Source organism: Sus scrofa, chromosome 16 (assembly GCF_000003025.6).
Source record: "Sus scrofa isolate TJ Tabasco breed Duroc chromosome 16, Sscrofa11.1, whole genome shotgun sequence".
NCBI lineage: Eukaryota > Metazoa > Chordata > Mammalia > Artiodactyla > Suidae > Sus > Sus scrofa.
In genome coordinates this window covers 4177290-4196341 of record NC_010458.4, presented here as the reverse complement: position 1 = coordinate 4196341, position 19052 = coordinate 4177290, and the positions used below count along the sequence as shown (strand labels likewise).

At 43.4% G+C, this 19052-nt stretch overlaps 1 protein-coding gene across 1 annotated transcript in view; it reads left to right on the top strand.

Annotated features, from left to right (window-relative positions):
- ANKH (ANKH inorganic pyrophosphate transport regulator) overlaps nucleotides 1-19052 on the top strand; it is a 175492-nt gene that overhangs the window by 74732 nt on the left and 81708 nt on the right. The window lies entirely within an intron of this gene.

Below are 19052 nucleotides of genomic sequence, written 5' to 3'. Positions count from 1 at the left end.
CCTAGCTCAGCAGCACTTGGTGTAGAAAGCAAGGCACTTTTGGTTTTTTGGGGTTTTTTTTTTTGGAGGGGGGTTCTTTTTACGTCTGCACCTGCAGCATATGGAAAATCCCAGGCTAGGGGTAGAATTGGAGCTGCATCTGTGACCTGTGCCACAGCTTGCTGAAACGCCGGATCTCTAACCCACTGAGTGAGGCCAGAGATCAAACCTACATCCTCTCAGAGGCTCTGTTGGGTTCTTAACCCCCTGAGCCACAATGTGAACACTAGACAAGGTGCTTTTGGAACCACTTTGCTGAACCTGTATCTTTGCATTTTCAATAGAAATCACAAGGCAACTTCCAGTGGTATCTTCTTGCTGTTTCTCTCCTCCCCACTTAATGGGAGAGCCTTACATTTCAGGCAGTTTGAGTCATCGGTCACTTTTGGAGGGCAGAGCTCATCCATCACCCAGAAATAGGGTCCTTCACCAACCCCCTGAGTCTATACTGAGAGCCATGTGGGTGTGACCTGTTGCATGTAATGGGCCTGCATCTCTCCCTGAGCTGTGGCTACTCTAAAAAGCAAGTAAATTCCAAGAGATATTTAGACCTGCTGCAGGTCTTCGGGATGAATTCTTAATCTGCCCTGAACCAAAATTGCATCCTCAGGTCCCACAGGGTCCTTGAAGGGTCTCTGGTGTAGGTCAGACATCCAAACCATCGTATTTCCAGGGCCCTTATTTGGGGGAGGACGAAAGGGTTGGTGATTTCCTTCCTTGGGTACTAAGCACTTTCGTGGATATAATCTCAGTTCATCCTAGCATCTGTCCTACAGGAGACCACTTTGGGTGAGCAGTCCTATGCTGCTAAGCACACTGAGTTTCAGCGAGGTACAGTCACATGTCCAAGGGAACACAGCTAGAACAGGGGGGGAAATGCAGGTCTTAAACTGATGGTCAAACAGGGGGAAAAAAGCAGGTCTTAAACCGCCCATCGTAGCTCGGCGGTTAACGAACCCGACTAGGATCAATGACAATGGGGGTTCAATCCCTTGCCAGGCTCAGTGTGTTAAGGATCCAGTATTGCCATGAATTGTGGTGTAGGTCAGAGACTCTGCTCGGATCTTGTGTTGCTCTGGCTGTGGCACCGATTCAACCCCTATCCTGGGACCCTCCATATGCCACAGGTATAGCCCTAAAAAGCGAAACAAAAACAAAAACAAAAAACACTGATGGTTCAAGGGCTTCCCAGATTACTCTGCAGTATTTAGGGGCCCAAGAGCTAAGAGCTCTAAGAGCTTCCTGACCTTGGGTAATTCATTTTTCCCTATGAGTCTCAGTCTCTCCATCTTTCACAAGAGCTAAGACTCCCTACCTTGCTGGGTTTTCAGAACGATTAAATGAAACGTGACAAACTCAGGAGAAAATGCCCAGTACAGACACCTGTACCCTCAGGAGAGTACTTGAAAATAGTCAACGCTTCTGACAATGCTGCTGATCTGTACAGGGATGAATAGGAAAATAATTTTAGCTTTCTACTTAGCAGTTCCTTTAAAATATATTTTCCAAGAAGAAAAAAAATGAAAAGAACATGTGAAAAGAGGACTTGAGTCTCATTCCAGATATATTTTAAGGTTCTATCCCCTTTCAAAATCTACAGCCAATATCAACAAACACTTAGTTTGTCTAATCTTTTTATGGTTTGCAGAGAAGGTGGATTGAGTGTTTTTCAAAGTTGGGACTTCCTGTTTTTCCCTGATGGGTGTTTTTCTCTTTGAATTCTTCAATTTTTGCATCAGCCAAGAAAACATGTGATGCAGTCATATGGGATTGGTCTTATATTTGCTTGTGTTTGAGAGGATTAGAAATTAGGTGATATAATGGTTTATATCCTACTTTATCTATTTAGCGTACTTTCATCTTCACGTGGAACTAAGCAATTATAGAGAAAGAGCTTTCATTCTATAGAAATGGTCTTATAGCAAGGTCAAGGGGAAAGTCCTAATGTATTTTAACCTGTGAGGAAACATCATGTTCTGTAGTGAGCAGTTGAAAGGCATCATAAAGCTTCCCTTAAGACAGATTAAAATATACTGCAGAGTTATTTTATGCAATGAGGAAATCTTTTACTACTCAAAGTCCAAAATTATTGTTGGTTTTATCCTTCAAGTGTGATTTAAAAAAAAAAAATCTGCACTTTGCTACTTAGCTTTGGGAAATTCCTTTTTACTCTCAGTAAAATAAGAAAAAAAATTGTTTACTTTGGTTTATTCCTAAGTGTTAAGGGGAAGTTATCAAGCCAAAATCCTGAACCCTTTAAAGACTTTCTAGCAAAAGAGCTTAGCATTTTCACCACCAGCTCTCTCGAAGGACAACATGAGTTTAGAGTAATTGAAGTGAGCCTACATGTATAGAGTGGGGATATTAAGTTTGGTTTCAAAAACATGATGCGCTTAAGCCATAAGGAAGCTCAAGACTTGATACAGCAATTCTAACACTGAGGGTAGAATGATTCTTAAGTTCTTACATAAATGCAGTTACATGTTATGCCAAATGAGTGTAAATGTAGTTATACCCAAAAAGTATACCTTTTTTTTTTTTTTAATTTTATGGCTGCATCCACAGCATATGGAAGTTCCCAGGCCAGGAGCTGAATGCGAACCACAGCTGCAGCAATGCCAGATCTTTTAATCCCCTGTGCTGCGCTGGGGATCCAACCCACACCTCTGAAGTGACCTGAGCCACCACGGTCAGATTCTAAACCCACTGCACCACGGCAGGAACTCCCCGAGAATACACCTTTTCAATTCATTTCTTTTTGCACAGCTACGGAGGGCTTATTCCCTATACTTTGTCCTCAAGTTCCCTTCTCCACATTTTGATCAGTTGGAATTTTCATCCCATCTGTACCCCTTGCAGAGCTGCACTGCTGGGTTTGTATCTTGGCACCGGTTGCAGTGATCATCTTTCCATGTGCATCTCTCTCCCCTTTCAGTGTTGTCTCCTCCCCTCCCCCACTGCTTTTTCCATCTTCAGCTCCTTGAGTCTGTCCTCCTCCTTGTCATACAAAACTTCCCTCATCCTCAGGACAAGCTGTCACTGAGTAACGAGTCATACAAGCCCCTAACTCTAAGGTTCGTGGGAGATGTAAAGAAATACTCAAGTACGCTTAGTGAGTACCACAGACTTGCCTGGCTCCGTGCATTGGTTGATCAGTGTGCATGACCTGGTGGCCATAAAAGGTCATGTTTTGCCATCGCATCATGTTCATTGGTCAATAAAGAGCACAGTGCCAGGCAGATATTCCACACTCACTAAGGATATGCGAACAAATGAAATCATGGCATGAATTAAGAGATGATGACATTAATTCACACATTAATTGTGTGGCCGAGACTGGTTGGAGAGGGGTTCCTAGGGAAAGAAAGACTTGACCTTGATTTCAGAGGATGGGCAGACACTGGCATTTCAGCTGGGATTAAGAGCTAGTACAGCAAGGAAATTCAGAGTTTTCCTCTGAAATTGCCAAGGGCAACATTGATCATCCTGTTAAGTTTATAGGACTCCAAGAAGCCTTCTTTCCCCCTGCAGACTGAGTTAAATGCCTTTATACTGTAGTCAGACTGTGTGATAATCATCGTGTTACCTATTCGTAAATACATCATGACTTAGGTGTTAAAGTCCCAAAAGGTGGAAGTAGGTCACAGAGGGCTTAAACAAGTGGCAGCAGGAGGGGTAGTTAAACAAGAGAAAATTTCTCTTTTTCTTAATGCCCAGAGGTCTGGAGTTTGGAGACTTGAAGCTTCATGAATTCAGCCCTGTGTTTAAAACGTTGGAAATCCAGGGGTTTTCAAGTGAAATGAGCAAGGGGATTCCTTCTAAGAGATATAATTCCAGGGTCGGGGGTCACAAAAAGCATGCCAGTGACTCTTCAACCTGTGCTTTGTAGGGTGGTTATCTGGCTTTGCCCCCTAAGAATTAAACATTTCATCTACTTTGTTTCCATTCATGAAATTGTTTTTACTTCATTTTAAACTATCAAAGTAACATATGTTCTTTGTCATAAGTAAAACCCTACCAATACTTGTGTAAAATTAATAATTTTCTGGAGTTCCCATCATGGCTCAGTGGTAACAAACCCGACTAGGATCCCCGAGGATTCGGGTTCAATCCCTGGCCTCACTAAGTGGGTTAGGGATCTGGCATTGCATTGAGCTGCGGTGTAGGTCTCAGATGAGACTCAGATCCTGCGTTGCTGTGGCTGTGGAGTAGGCTGGTAACTGCAGCTTTGATTCAACCCCTAGCCTGCGAACTTTCATACGCCATGGGGTGTGGCCCTAAAAAAGTAAAAAAAAAAAAAAAAAAAAAATTCCTTCTCCTAAAAGAACCGATATGAAGAATTTATTGATTTGTCACTTACACATTATAGTTATGCATTTTTTCGGAGTTCCCGTTGTGGCTCAGTAGTTAATGAATCTGACTAGGAACCATGAGGTTGCAGGTTCGATCCCTGGCCTTGTTCAGTGGGTTAAGGATCCGGCGTTGCCGTGAGCTGTGATGTAGGTTGCAGACACGACTCGGATCCTGTGTTGCTCCAGCTCAGATTAGACCCCTAGCCTGGGAACCTACATATGCCATGAGTGCAGCCCTAGAAAAGACAAAAAAATATATATATCGTTACGCATTTTTGAGGTCTTTTTTTAGTTTTCTTGTTTATTTACTTATTTTTAATAGAGTGCAAATATACTATTCAGCTTACAGTGCAACCTTCTTCTACTTAAACACTGTATCACAGATTTCTTTCTAGTTCCATACGTTTAGTTGTTTAGTCGCACTAGTTGCACCTGGTGCTCTGTGATTGCTGGCCAGAACTCCCCCACGTGCATGTACTGTATACACACCAAATAATAACCATCATTACTTCACATGTTCCATGCTGGCAGACAGACAGATTGTTGTCAGCTGCCTGCCCTTGCAAAGGATGCTTTAATGAACACCTTTGTATGCGAGGCATCTTGTCCTAGTGCCTTCTTGTGTTTGGATAGATTCTAAAGGAGGATTACTGGATCAAGGAGTTGGTATACTTTAAGTTTTAATACCTTTTGACCTATTCCTTTGCCACAAAAAGAAAGCAGCTCACACTCCAGCCAATACTCTATGAAATTTCCTTTTGTGCCACATCTTCACCAGCACTGGACTTTATCAGTCGTAGTGTTTTTAATCCGATGGCAGTCTTCTTCTTTCCATGTTTACTTCCCTGATGGCTTACTCTCAGGAACATCTTTTCACATGTGTACGATCCATTGGTATTTCTGCTGTGAGCCCTTTGCTCTTGGGGACTTTCACACCTGGTCAGTGAAGCTCCCCTTCCTAGACTTGTTTATCACATTTTTTTGGTTAACTGCTCCTACAGAGTTAAAAAGCATTTCAGTCAGGTCCAAATGAATACCCGAATTTCTGGAATTCTTATTGAAACCCATTACCGATGAATTCAGAAAACTCTCCAATATGGTCATAATGTTGTCTTCTCATCAAGGAACACAGCTCATCTTCTGTTTACCTAGGTCTCACTTTATGAACTTCAAGAAAGATTCCATGGTCTTCTTCATTTAGAAATTGTATTCCCTGTTGAATTCATCCCCAAGAATTGTATAGTTATCCCTCTTTTATGATGGGAAAGAGGCAGTTTACTTGTCTAATATTGGTCCAAGACGTTTATTAGTCTAATGAGACACAGACTGTGCCACCAGAAACAAAGAAAAATTGGCTTTTCTTTTTTCCCTCAACACATTATCTTAAATAACAAACATATAAAGAGTTTTAGTAGAGAATGTGATTCTTTTATCCAGCTATGTGAATGTTTTCCTAAATATTTTAAAATAATGTCAGTGTCAACCGGTAAGATTTAGGGCTTCTATTGCGTATCAGTCCTTTTTTCTTTGGGGTCTCAAGTCCGTGTAGAAATGTCACAGGACTCACAAAAGCTTGAATAACCCCAGGTGGGTTAGTTGTGAGTGACTGGATCCTGGAGGCACTGAAGGAGGGTGCTGCATGTGACCAGTAGACTTTCTGAAGCCAGGTGGTGCCTGGGCTGCTGTCGTACTGTCAGCAGGGGCAACTAGTCTTCTTGGAATCATTAGTGCCTCAAATGGGGCTCTGCTACATTTTAAATTATTTTTATTTTTTTAATTTTTTTCTAAATTTTATTGTTGGTTTACGATGTTGTATTAGCTTTAGGTTTACAGAAAAGTGAATCAGTTATATGTGTACATATACCTATTTTTTTCCCATGTAGATTATTATAGGACATTGGGTAGACTTCCCTGGGGTATACAGTGAGCACCTGTTAGTTATCTACCCTACGTATATATACCTATATATATAGTAGTTAACAGATGCTCTTCCTAGGTACTCACTGGAGTTGGTCCAGGGAGCTTTCCCAGCTTCTCATCCTGTAGGACTTCCTTACCCACACAGCAGGGTAGGGGCTGCCCAGCCTAGGCTCTGCCACCTACAGCAGCATCACTTGGCGCCAGGAGCCTGCTCTTGACTCCTTCTGAAGGGGAAGACCTCAAGGGGGTTTTAACTCAACCTGACACACCTTTCTTATAAAGGCTCTCCAATTTCCCAAATTAGATTGCCATCAGGTAAAAGTAACGATTTCCTTTAATAAAATTTCTCGTACCTAACCATCTAGATGGATAAAGACGTTTCTGTATAAGGACACACACACACCTTCCCCTGCCTCGTTGATCATGGGGAGGTATTTATCCTGCCCCCCTCCCCCCACCCACCATCTTCAGTCTAGTGTTGAGAGGACAAAATACCCCCAGGTTAATGGTCTCCCTGACATCTGGGTTGGTCTACACCATCAGTTAGCCAAGAACCTTGGGCAAGTCATGGAATCTCTTTGAGCCTTGGTTCCTTTTCCACAAAATGGGAATTTTCTGATGCCTATCCTGTGGTTGTAGCATTGTCAGATAAAATCAATGAGATAATGTGCGAGGGCACATTCAAGACTGCGCTACCGCATAGGAAAGAGGCTGGTATTCTTCAGGGGATCCATAAACGTTTCTTGAATGAATTATTGCACTCCATCAACAAACATGCTTCTGTGGCTGCAGGCTCCTTCAGGGCTCGGAGCCAAATGGAGAGGTCCACAGATGTCCCCCTTCACTGGGTCCCATCGTCCCCTCTCCACTGTAGGAGGAAGGGCTGGAGCAAGACAGCTCTGCAGTCTACTCTGATTTTCAAAGATCTAAAATCCGAATTATAGCGAATCTGGATGTACAGAATGAAGTTCAGCATGTGCATTTACTAGCTTGTTACGTTATGTATATATATATGAAATAGAAAGTGACAGAAATGTATTCATTCTCTCTTGAGTCTAGAAATTTTCAGAGCACTCTGATTTTATCCACATTATTCTATGGCTTATTACTTTGTCACATCACTTTTCTTGATGAAAAAAAAAATTAGGCCTAAAGCGTGATTATAATGATAAGGACAAAGTACATTTAAAATGTATCATTCTTAAACCCTCGCTACAGCTGTAGACACCATGTGATTCCCAGTTTGCTATGCTAAGTAATACCCTTTGTCCCTTCTCGTGTTGTGTTCAGTGAGATGATTTTACTTCACCTAGAATCCCATAAATTGGGTCAGTAATTTAGACCAGTAATAGCAGTGGGGGCGTGGCGGGGGGGGGTCATGACAAACCTGCTTGCACACAGCAAACATTGAAGACAGCTTTGTCACATTAAATATGTCTATTTGAAGGTTCCATTGTGGTTAAGAACCCAATTAGTATCCATGAGGACACAGGTTCAATCTCCGGCTGCACTCAGTGGATTAAGGGTCCGGCATTGCCGCAAGCTGTGGTGTAGGTTGCCAATGAGGCTTGGCTCCCACATTGCTGTGGCTGTGGTGTGGGCCAGCAGCTGCAGCACCAATTCACCCCTAGCCCGGGAACCTCTCTGTGCCGCAGGTTCAGCCCTAATAAAGGAAAAGAAAATTTTGTACAAGTCAAAGGTACTGAGATGATACTCTATTTCCATGGATAAGAGAAGCTCACGAACATTCTCCTCCACATCTTCTGATGGCCCTGTAGAGAGCCTCCTGGCATTTCTACCACCCTGCTGATGGGGAACTGGTGCACGAGCCATGTGTGCTGAGTTCTCAGGTGTTGATACCCTTCGCCCAGGCTGTGTGGTGCTGATGCTGGAGCATCAGTGACCTGATTTCCTTTATCCTCATTTTCTTGGCCTGGCTCAGATGCATGATGACTTCAGCCTCGCTCCGTTCATCCTCCACATTTACACTTGTAGTGCTTGCTATACATCATCACTTTAAAAAATAATCTTTGCTTTAGGGCCTTTGGAATTTTCCATAAAAAAAATAGTCTTTATCCAGAAGTTCTCTTTGTTCTGCTCAGCTAATCCTCTCTGTTTAAAGTAGGCATTTGGTCCCAACTTCAGTGTCTAATTCAAAGTGGAAGGAGGGCTTGGTTCAGGATAAGAGAGTGATGGTTAGGCTCTTCAGCCCAGAGGTCAAGGCATTCTGGATTCTTCTTCCAGCTCTGTGTCACCCTGGAGAAGTGACTTAGCCTCTCAGTATGGCAGTTTTCTTACCTGTAAGCTGGGAAATAATAGAGTTGTTGGGAGAAATTAAGACCTTAGGACAGTATCTGTCACAGAGCAAGCACTAAGGAAATGTTAGCCACCAAGGTATTTTGTCATTATTATTGTGGTCGTTGAATTTCTTAAGCTCCAGATGCAAATAGGCATTCACTTTTTCTTCTCTTAGAATAAATGCATTTAGACGTGTCAATAGAAGTTCATAGATGACATTTCAGAATGTTGCAGTTGAGCCAGAAAAAAGAATGGAGCTTCTGAGGCTCGCTGATTTACCCCCAAATGTAGGGTGCTAGAGTAATCTAGAAAAAAACTTTCCTGGAATTTCCCTTGTAGCTTAGCAGAAACAAATCTGACTAGTATCCATGAAGATGCAGGTTCGATCCCTGGCTTCACTCAGTGGGTTAAGGATCTGGCGTTGCCATGAGCTGTGGTGTGGGTCACAGATGCAGCTCAGATCTGACATTGCTGTGGCTCTGGAGTAGGCCAGTGGCTACAGCTCTCATTGGACCCCTAGCCTGGGAATCTCCATATACCATGGGTGCGGCCCTAAAAAGATAGACAGACAGACAGACCAAAAGAAAGAAAGAAAAAAAAATTAGTAGTAATCATGGAGGGAGGATGTACGTAAACAGGGTGCATGAGAATGTAGGCAGAGAGAAAGCCTAGAAAGTTAGTAACGACTCCCCAGATCCCAGACTCAGTCTGTGTCAAATGATTGTTTATAGAGTTGTCGTGTTGGTTGTTCTGTTTTGTTTTCATGGAAAAGCATTTTAAACTTGGTTCTAGAGTGGAATGGACATAGTCTTGAGATAGGAACCAAGAAGTAGCATTATTTAAGAGCCCGTGACTTTATACGTATTAAAAAAGGAGTAGGAAACCTGGAACTTTTCATAATAGTAAAGCCGTGAGACCAAGATGAGGAAGAAGTAAAGATTCTTGAATGGCATGAGAAGCTCTGGTTTTTTAAGTACACTAGACTTTTCATAGTAACATTTCCTCCTTGTCAAGTCTCCCATCATCTTGAATTGAAGTTAAATTAGGTAAATAATGCCCTAAAAAGACAAAAAAAAAAAAAAAAAACAACAAAACAAAAAATGTTGAGTGCAGGTATGGCCCTAAAAAGACGAAAACAAATAAATAAATTTAGGTAAATAAGCTTTGTGTTTAGATGAAAGCTCTAGAGGATTTGAGGAGTGTCCTGTGACACTAAAATATATCTTTGAATGAACTAATGTGTTTCCAGATTAAGAGATAAAAGTAAACTGCTTTTTGTTTCCCCTGAAGTATTGAAGAAACAATAGGAGAAAACTGAGTTAGCCTAATTTTGTACCTGTTCGGTGGTTTGTCTCTGTTCTTTATAGAAACTTCTCTCCAGGTGTGAGATGTGGCAGAGAAAACCAGGGTTGTATTTTGGACTTGCCCTGTGTTGTCTCGGAGTTTTCAGGAAGCACTAAATACGGACAGCACTGCAGGGCAGTGACTCTGATGGCCAAAGAGACCAGGCTTCATTTTACTGCCGCTCCCTTTAAACCACAACCTCATGTGTGGGTGTCAAGTTCTTGGCCAGAGCTCCAGCTAGACAGAGCGAGGGTGTCTCCTTGAGAGTAGTATAGATCCTTGAGAAAATAAAACATGGCTGGAAAACTACTGGGAAGGCAAATGATCTAATTTAACCCAAACCACTTTTTAAAATACAGACAAGCAGAACAATAACAGTGGAAAATTACAGGAACTCAGACTCTCGGAGAGGCTCGAAATCCAAAGATACTGATTATCTCTGTCTTTGGAAGAAACTGTTCCCACAGGTAGTATTGTCTCCATCTGTACTTCTGACTTTTCCACGAATGCGGATCTTCTGAGGATGCTTGGTTTGAGAAAGATGTTCCAGCTGTGTTACTTTTGCGACAATAATAGTGAGGTTACTTCCTGTTATAGAAGATGTACAGGATCTTTGAAACTGTAAAGGAGTAGTCTTTTATCAAAGAGATGAAATGACAACCTAGCAAGACAGAGTTAGTACCCAGCCCTGTGTCCTATTAGTTTTTCTAATCCAGGATGAGGCAAGGAAAGAAAGTCTTCATCTTACTAAAAGTAAAATAATGGGACTTCCAGCATTTCATATAATAATATGTGCTTTTTTTTATTATTAATTTTAGGGCTGCACCCACAGCGTATGGAGGTTCCCAGGCTAGGGGTTGAACTGGAGCTGCGGCTGCCAGCCTACACTGCAGCCAAGCAACACCAGCCTGCAACCTACACCACAGCTCAAGGCAACTCTGGATCCTTAACCCACTGAGCAGGGCCAGGGGTTGAACCCGTATCCTCATGGGTACTGGTAGGGTTCCTTACCACTGAGCCAAAACGAGAACTCCAATCTGCTGTTGTAGAGAACAAAACCATTTTCCAACTCAATGTCTTTTTGTGGAAGAATTTGAAATGCCGTTTCTACACAGGTGAACCTATCTACAGAACAGAAATGGTCTCACAGACATGAGAGCAGACATGTGGTTGCCAAGGGGGAGGAGGGGAATGGGATGGGCAGGCAGTTTGGGATTAGTAGATGCAAACTATTACATGTAGAATGGATAAGCAATGAGGTCTTGCTGGACAGTACAGGGAGCTACATCCAATCTCTTGTGATAGAACATGATGGAAGATAATATGAGAAAAAGTGTGGGAATTCCCATCGTGGCGCAGCAGAAACAAATCCGACTAGGAACCATGAGGTTGTGGGTTTGATCCCTGGCCTTGCTCAGTGGATTAAGGATCCGGCGTTGCCGTGAGCTCTGGTGTAGGTCACGGATGTGGCTTGGATCTGGCGTTGCTGTGGCTCTGGCGTAGGCTGGCATCTGTAGCTCTGATTGGACCTCTCTCCTGGGAAACTTCATGTGCCACAGGTGCAGCCCTAAAAAGAAAAGAAAAAGTGTGTATGCATATGTATGTTTAGGTCACTTTACTGTACAGCAGAAATTGACAGAACATTGTAAATCAACTATAATAAAAAAATTTTTTAAAAAATAAAAATAAAAAAGAAAGAAAAGCCATTTCTATATGAACAACACAGTCAATTTTTTTTGCCATGTGGCCATGAATGTCAGTTACAAGATCAGAGTCCACCTGCCCCGGCACTTCCTGAACTGGGTGACCATCTCTCTCGAAGCCTCGTTGCCCTTCCAAACACCCGTCACTCTGAATTTGGAGATTACCACTCCGGTTACCTGTCAGGGCACACACTGCCCTCAGCAGGGTTCTTTCAGCTTCTCCAAGAAGGTTCTTTGAAGCTAAACTTCGTATTTTCTTCTCATGGCAGCTGACTTCTGTTACAGGATTTGATTTCACAGGGGAACGGCATGTTCTGTATTCCAGTTGACGTCCAAGGGACATTAAAAAAAAAGGAGTTGGAAAAGAATCTTTGTTTAAGCTTTACACTTAAGAGGCTAATCATGTGGCTCAATGTTACGTCATATTTACGTCCCTGTGTCTACAGTTAAGGAGTCACCTTTATCCAGTACCTACTGGGGTCCCCACCTGACAGAGCACAAATAGCAGTGGAAATCCTTGTCTACTTTGTGAGAAAATATCAGAACTGCAGGAAGATATAGGATGCTACTCTCACCCTTTGCATATTTGAAATGTGAAACTTCTACCAAAAATAAGTTTATTACTCAGAAAACCAAACCTGGAGTTGGTTTTACAATCAGCTGGTGGTTACCGCTAACACATTTGTGTGTTCGCATAAGGAGTTTCAACTATGTGTCAGGCATGATGCTGAGTAGATGTAAGAAAGCTGGTGACAAATAAGCCCCATCCATCCTTGCCTCAAGGGATCTGGTGAGATGGGCAAGCAAGTAACCAGGCAACCACAGCAGAGCCCGATGGGTGCCGTGACGCGACCTGGGGTTTGGGGTCTACAGAGCACAGAGGCGACCAAGGCTTAGGGGATGGCTTCTCAGAGATGTGACTCCTGAACTGACTGTGAGTTCACCAGGAGAGCAGGGGTGGGGGCAGGCATGAAGGTGATTCTCTGTAGAGGAAAGAGCTTGAACAAAGGCTTTTTTTAGCTGAAAGGGAGTGTGGCAAATCCAGAAAACTGCACCTACTTTAGTCCTCATAAACACACACATGAGGGGAAGTGTAGAGGGTTGAAACCAGACAGACAAGCAAGCAGGATCATGAATGGCCTTTGTGAGAGCTCACTCGTTGCACAGATACTTAGTGGATGCCTCTCCCTGTGTGCCAGACACTGTTAACAGACACAGAGCAACGGTGATGCAGTCCATAGTCTATGAACAGGATGCAGCCCTGAAGCACCTCAGATGCCCTTTGAGGAATTCAGATTTTTTTTGTGATCCGACCATAGCATGGACAGAAGGAGAGCTTGGGACAAGACCCAAGGCATGGTGGTGGGGCTGGAGAGTACTGGACAGAGTGACCAGGGCAGGAGTGTGGATGGGACCAAGAAATCTGTGGGTGTGAGGGCTCAAAGGCATCCAGGGTGGGAAACCTGGATGCATTCATTGGGATGAAACCCATGAGGAAGGCCGGGTCTGTGGGAACCCAAGCAGCCTAGTAGGTGGCGAACTCAGTTTTGGAAATGAAGGTTGTGAGGTGCCAGTGGGGCGTTCAGATGGAGATGTGTGGGTCGGAAGCTCAAGGGAAGCCCAAGAAAGCTGGAGAGATGTATGGAAGACTCCTGAGCAGACAGACAGTCACTGAAGTGGTGGGAGAGGGCGGGACGGCCGAGCCAGAGTGGAGAGTGACAGGAGGCGAGGGTCCCAGATAGAACCCTGGGGTCACCGAGACAGAGAGAGAGAAGCCATCAAAGAGAAGGAGCTGGAGCAGAAGAGATAGGAGGAGAGCCTAGAAACTTTGGTGTCACTGAATCCAAGGAGAAAAAAAGCATTTCAGAGAGGGAGTGGCCAACAGGGTCAGATCAGCTGAGGGGTCAGAAAGTGCTCCTGTGGTTCAGCAAGAAGCGCATATGGGGCCGGGGAGGAGGAGACAGAAGCCAGGACCCAGTGGCTGCCTTCCATAAAGCAGTCTGTGCTGACTGCCAGTCGCGTGACCAGATCAGGCTGGAGCTGTCCTTTTGGGGATACAGACGAGGCCCTTTTACTTCTGGAGGTGATGCTCTAATAGGCTGAGGCGTAAACGGGAAGAACAAAAGTTGAAATGAGGACTTACTCGTGCTGCCTGGACGCCAGACCTGTGCTCAGAGTCAAGGCATCCCCCCGGGCCCATTCCCAAGGGCTACAACACTCTGTCCAGCTAGCAAGGCACACTCGCTGTTAGCCCATTCCCAAGGGCTACAACACTCTGTCCAGCTAGCAAGGCACACTCGCTGTTAGCACTGGCATGAAATGATTGGCAGGATAGGGGTGAGGTGGTGACTCTTGGTTTGAAGACACTCCATCTGCAATAGAGAGATGTTTCCAGTCTCTAGAGGCCAAGTTTAAAATGTCAGGATCTCTTTTGGGGTTTAACAACCTAAGGCAGTTCATACCAGGGGGATCACATATGGGATTTGTTAGGCATTTCCCAGGAGGTGTTTTTGGTTTTGTTTTGTTTTTCACTTTTTAATATCCTGTAGTTTTGCTGACTTTCAGGGAAGGGGGGTAGAAATCAGGCCACAGAACACCATGAACCTGGCAGACCCGGGGAGATACTAGGGCAGAGAGGACCCAAGGAGAGCCTTCTGGAGCCAGATTTTTTTTAATTTATTTTTTATTAGGGTATAGTGACCCAGTCATACATATATGTACATTCTTTTTCTCATGTTGTCTTCCATTACAGTCTATCTCAAGAGGCTGGATGTAGTTCCCTGTGCTATGCAGTAGGACCTCATTGCTTATCCATTCTACATGTAATAGCTTGCACCTCCCAACCCCTAAATCTCCATCCATCCAACTTCTGCCCCCTTCCCCTCTGGCAATCGCAAGTCTGTTCTCTATGGCCGTGAGTCTGTTTCTGTTTTGTAGATAGGTTCATTTGTGCCATATTTTAGATTCCACATATAAGTGATACCATATAGTATTTGTTTTTCTCTTTTGACTTACTTTACTTAGGGTGAGAATCTCTAGTTGCATCCATGTTGCTGAAAATGGCATTATTTTGTTCTTTTTTATAGCTGAATAGTATTCCACTGACAGCTTGGATTTCTCGCTTTTGCTCATGCCTACCACGCAGTCCATCATCTGACCCATTTACTTTACCACCAAAAAGCCCTCAAGTCAGTCTGCTTCTCTCCATTTCCACTAACCCCCACCCCCAGTCGAAGCCATCACCTTCTCTCTCCTGGATGACCACTGGCTTCCTGCTCCACCTGTCCCTCTCCAGACCACGTCCATCCCTGCAGCTAGCAGGAGCCTCTGTCCCACCTCTGCTCAGATCCGTTGATGGCTTCGCACCTCTCTTAGGATGAAGCACCGTGTTCTTCCTGTTCTCCACCGTGATGCAAAGATCCCAGGTTGCCTATTCTTCCAAGTTCACCCTATACCCTTTTCTGCTCTCACTTGCTGCCTTTCTGTTCCTTAAAAACACCAAGCCCTTGGAGTTCCCGCTGTGGTACAGTGGGTTAAGTCTCCAACTGCAGCGGCTTGGGTCACTGCATAAGCAAGGATTCAATTCCCAACCCAACACAGTGGGTTAAGGATCTGGTGTTTCTGCAGCTGTGGCATGGGTCGCAGCTGTAGCTCAGATTCAGTCCTTGCCCAGGAACTTCCATATGGTGCAGGAGCAGCCATAAAGATAGAACAAAAAGCACCAAGCCCTCCTGAGGCCCCTGCCTTCCTCCAGCTCTTCCTCCAGCTGTCCATTCTTGTTCTTCAACTCTCAGTTCAAATGTTACCTCTTTGAAGGCGTTTCCTTGTTTAGTTCATGTGAATGAGCTTCTCCAAGGAGTCCCCAGCTCATTAATTTCATGGCTGCAGTACTCATTAGGAGAAATGATTATACCAATTGTGTACAGTTCTCTTTCATTCTTTCAAATAGTCATGGTTTGCCTACCTTCTGATCCCCTCTCATGTTTATCTCTGAGGATGTGGTGTGAACCAGACGAAGTTCATTGTACAAGCAGGGTCAGCAAACTGAGACAGATAAAGCAAATAACAGGGGACTGGAGGACATAAGAACTAATGGCTGATAGGAGAACATCACAAATAAATGGGCAATGGGCATTTTATTCAAACTGCTTTTGAAGAAGCTAACTATTATAGAAAACGTACCTGCTGTATAGCATTGGGAACTGTATCTAGTCACTTGTGATGGAGCATGATGGAAGATAATGTGAGAAAAAGAATGTATACATATATATGTGTGACTGAGTCACTTTGCTGTACAGTAAAAAGTTGACAGAACACTGTTAACCAACTATAATGGAAAAAATAAAAATCACTTAAAAACTTTATTTGAAGCTTTATCTCATAGCATAAGTGCCAGGAGGAGTAAAAAGTAAAATGTGCAGGAGTTCCCATCGTGGCGCAGTGGTTAACGAATCTGACTAGGAACCATGAGGTTACGGGTTTGATCCCTGCCCTTGCTCAGTGGGTTAACGATCCGGCATTGCCGTGAGCTGTGGTGTATGTCGCAGACGCGGCTCGGATCCTGCATTGCTGTGGCTCTGGCATAAGCTGGCAGCTACAGCTCCGATTCGACCCCTAGCCTGGGAACCTCCATATGCCGCAGCAGCGGCCCAAGAAATGGCAAAAAGACAAAAAAAAAAAAAGTTAAATGTGCAAATGAAACTATAAACTAGACAAAATTACCTTATCTAGAGATGGAAAAGAATGACAAAGTCCAAAAGCATGGAAAGAAACTCTATGAAATGATAGGCCAATTACATGATAACAATATTTTTGGTATCAAAAGAAAATCATAAAATTAGGAGTGAACAAATTGGAGATAATATGACAGGTGGGAATAATAAAAAGGCTGATAATATTAGTAGAGCGTATCTCCTCAGTTCTGAAGCTCTTTTTTCTTTGCATTTTAATGCTTCCCGGAATGTTTTCCCATCACTATGTGCATTTAATATGGTCAATAAAAATGCTAAATCAATAGTAGATCTCATAAGTAATAACATGTGCATCTTACAATCAAAGTGTTATTTTTTAAGTGCCTGCAAATTAGTATCAACATTGAAATTCCTGGTAGAAAAGACCTAATTCATTCATTCATCCAGCAAGTATTTGAGTGTTTATGATGGAGCAAGGTGGTAGGTGTAGAGTGGTAAACAATTTAGATAAAAATCCTTGCTTTCAACCGCCTTCTCTAAGCCAGTCATGCCTCGTACCCTGGACACCACTTCTCTACAATCTGAGATCCATCATTTCAGTGAGAATAAGTACCTTGGCCAAGGCCATTCAGTAGTTAAGTGATAGAAGCAGGTCTAATCAAATCTGCCTGGCTCTAAACACTATGCTCTTTCCTCAAATTACCGTAATCATTGAGCTCAGTGGAGTTTTCACACCCAGTTCTTGCTGACAACACTGTTATTCCCTGTGCCCTTCCTTCTCTTCTGCCTCAGCACTGGGTTTAGGACTCCGTCAAAGAACAGCTGGTGGAAACAGAAAGATGGTGGTGGAGGCTCCAGCCAGGGCTGGTATCTTTTTAGCGAAGAATAAAGTTTTGCCTACAAGTCATATGAAAAGACTAATCCTACCTTATTTAGGCACCCTCCTATGTGCTTTTAAAACATGTGCTAATATATAATATATAATTACATCATTTAAATCTGAACACACATTGTAGCAATAAAAAGTAAACAATTTGCAGGCATCATTTGGGGAAGGATGAAAAGGAAAAAGAACAAACCAGACACTGTTCTCTATGTTTCAGAGAAGCATAATTAGAAGCTGTCTTGGAATTCCTGTTGTGGCTCAGCAGGAACAAATCCCACTAGTATCCATGAGGATGCGGGTTCGAGCCCCGGCCTTGCTCAGTGGGTTAAGAATCCAGTGTTTCTGTGAGCTGTGGTGTAGGTCACAGACACTGCAAGATCCTGCATTGCTGTGGCTGTGGCGTGGGCTGACAGCTGTAACTCCCATTCAACCCCTAGCCCGGAAACTTTCATATGCTGCGGGTGCGGCCCTAAAAAGCAAAAGCAAAAAAAAAAAAAAAAAGGAAGCTGTCTTTTGTGGGGTTCTCTGGAAGCAGAGCCTGCCCTGGGGATTTCTTGTGCAAGTGATTTATTGAATGTGCATTCTCAGGAGAAGGGGAGAAGGAAGGAGTGAGTGTGGGGACAAGTTAAACAAGGATGTGGTGTCCACTGGAGACAAGCTTTCCCGCATCCCATGGATATCTCTGGAAGGTGACTTGTGCAGTGAGGCAGGGGACGTGATCTTTCATACCCCATGTCATCCAGTCATTGGCTGGGTGCTGCCCACTGGCCAGGTGTGGCTTAACTAACCCAAGGTGGCTGGGGGCCATGTGCCTGAGAATGAGGCAGCTGTGAGCCATGAGTGGCCAACTCCCAGCCCCTAGGGATGGGTACACTGACCAGTAAAGGGGATGTGGGGGGACACCGAGGACATCCACTGTACAAGTCCAAAAGGAAATCAGTTTGTAAGATTAATTTGTAAGTGATAGATTTTGACACATAGCGGGAGTCCTCTACCTCCATACCACTTTGGAACACAGGATTAATTATCAAAGAGCTTGTTGGCTTTTATGTCACTTTAGAGTGTTAACGGTATTATTAGATCAGCTGTGGTCGAAGAAAATTTGTTCCTAAGGAAGGTGTCATGGCAGGTATGCTCTGCAAAGGCTAAGAATGTTCTTACGGAAATTTTTAAGTTATTATTGGAAAAAGGTAAAGTGAGTAAGAGATATAATTGGAAACAATGATCAAAAAACTACCTTATATAATATAATAGCAGCTTTGTCGGAAAATGGTACTGAAGTGCTTCAGCCTCATACATTTTTATTCTATATTTTTCTAAAATTATTTTACACATTGGCATTTCCATGGAAGTACTCTTTTTGCTAATAGCACTTTCCGGAGAATGATAAGCATCATGGACGTTTACCAAAACCCTTAGATTGTACCACACCAAGAATGAACCCTAATGTAAAGTGTGGACTTTGAGTGATACTGATGAGTCAATGTAGGCTCACTGATTTAGTAAATGTAGCACTCTTGTTTGGGTGTGTTGTGGGTGCTTCTGGGGAGACGGGATGTGGTAACTCTGTACTTTCTGCTACATTTTGCTGTGAATCTAAAAGTAACCCCCCCAAAAGTCTATTTTTTTAAGTGTGTATACAATGAAATATTACTCAGTCATAAAAAAGAATGAAATCATGCCATTTGCAGCAACATGGACAGACCTAGAGATGATCATACTAAGTGAAGTAAATCAGAAAAAGATAATTATGGTATATCCACTTCTACGTGGCATCTAAAAAAAAAAGATACAGGAAGTTTTTGGCACAGCGGAAATG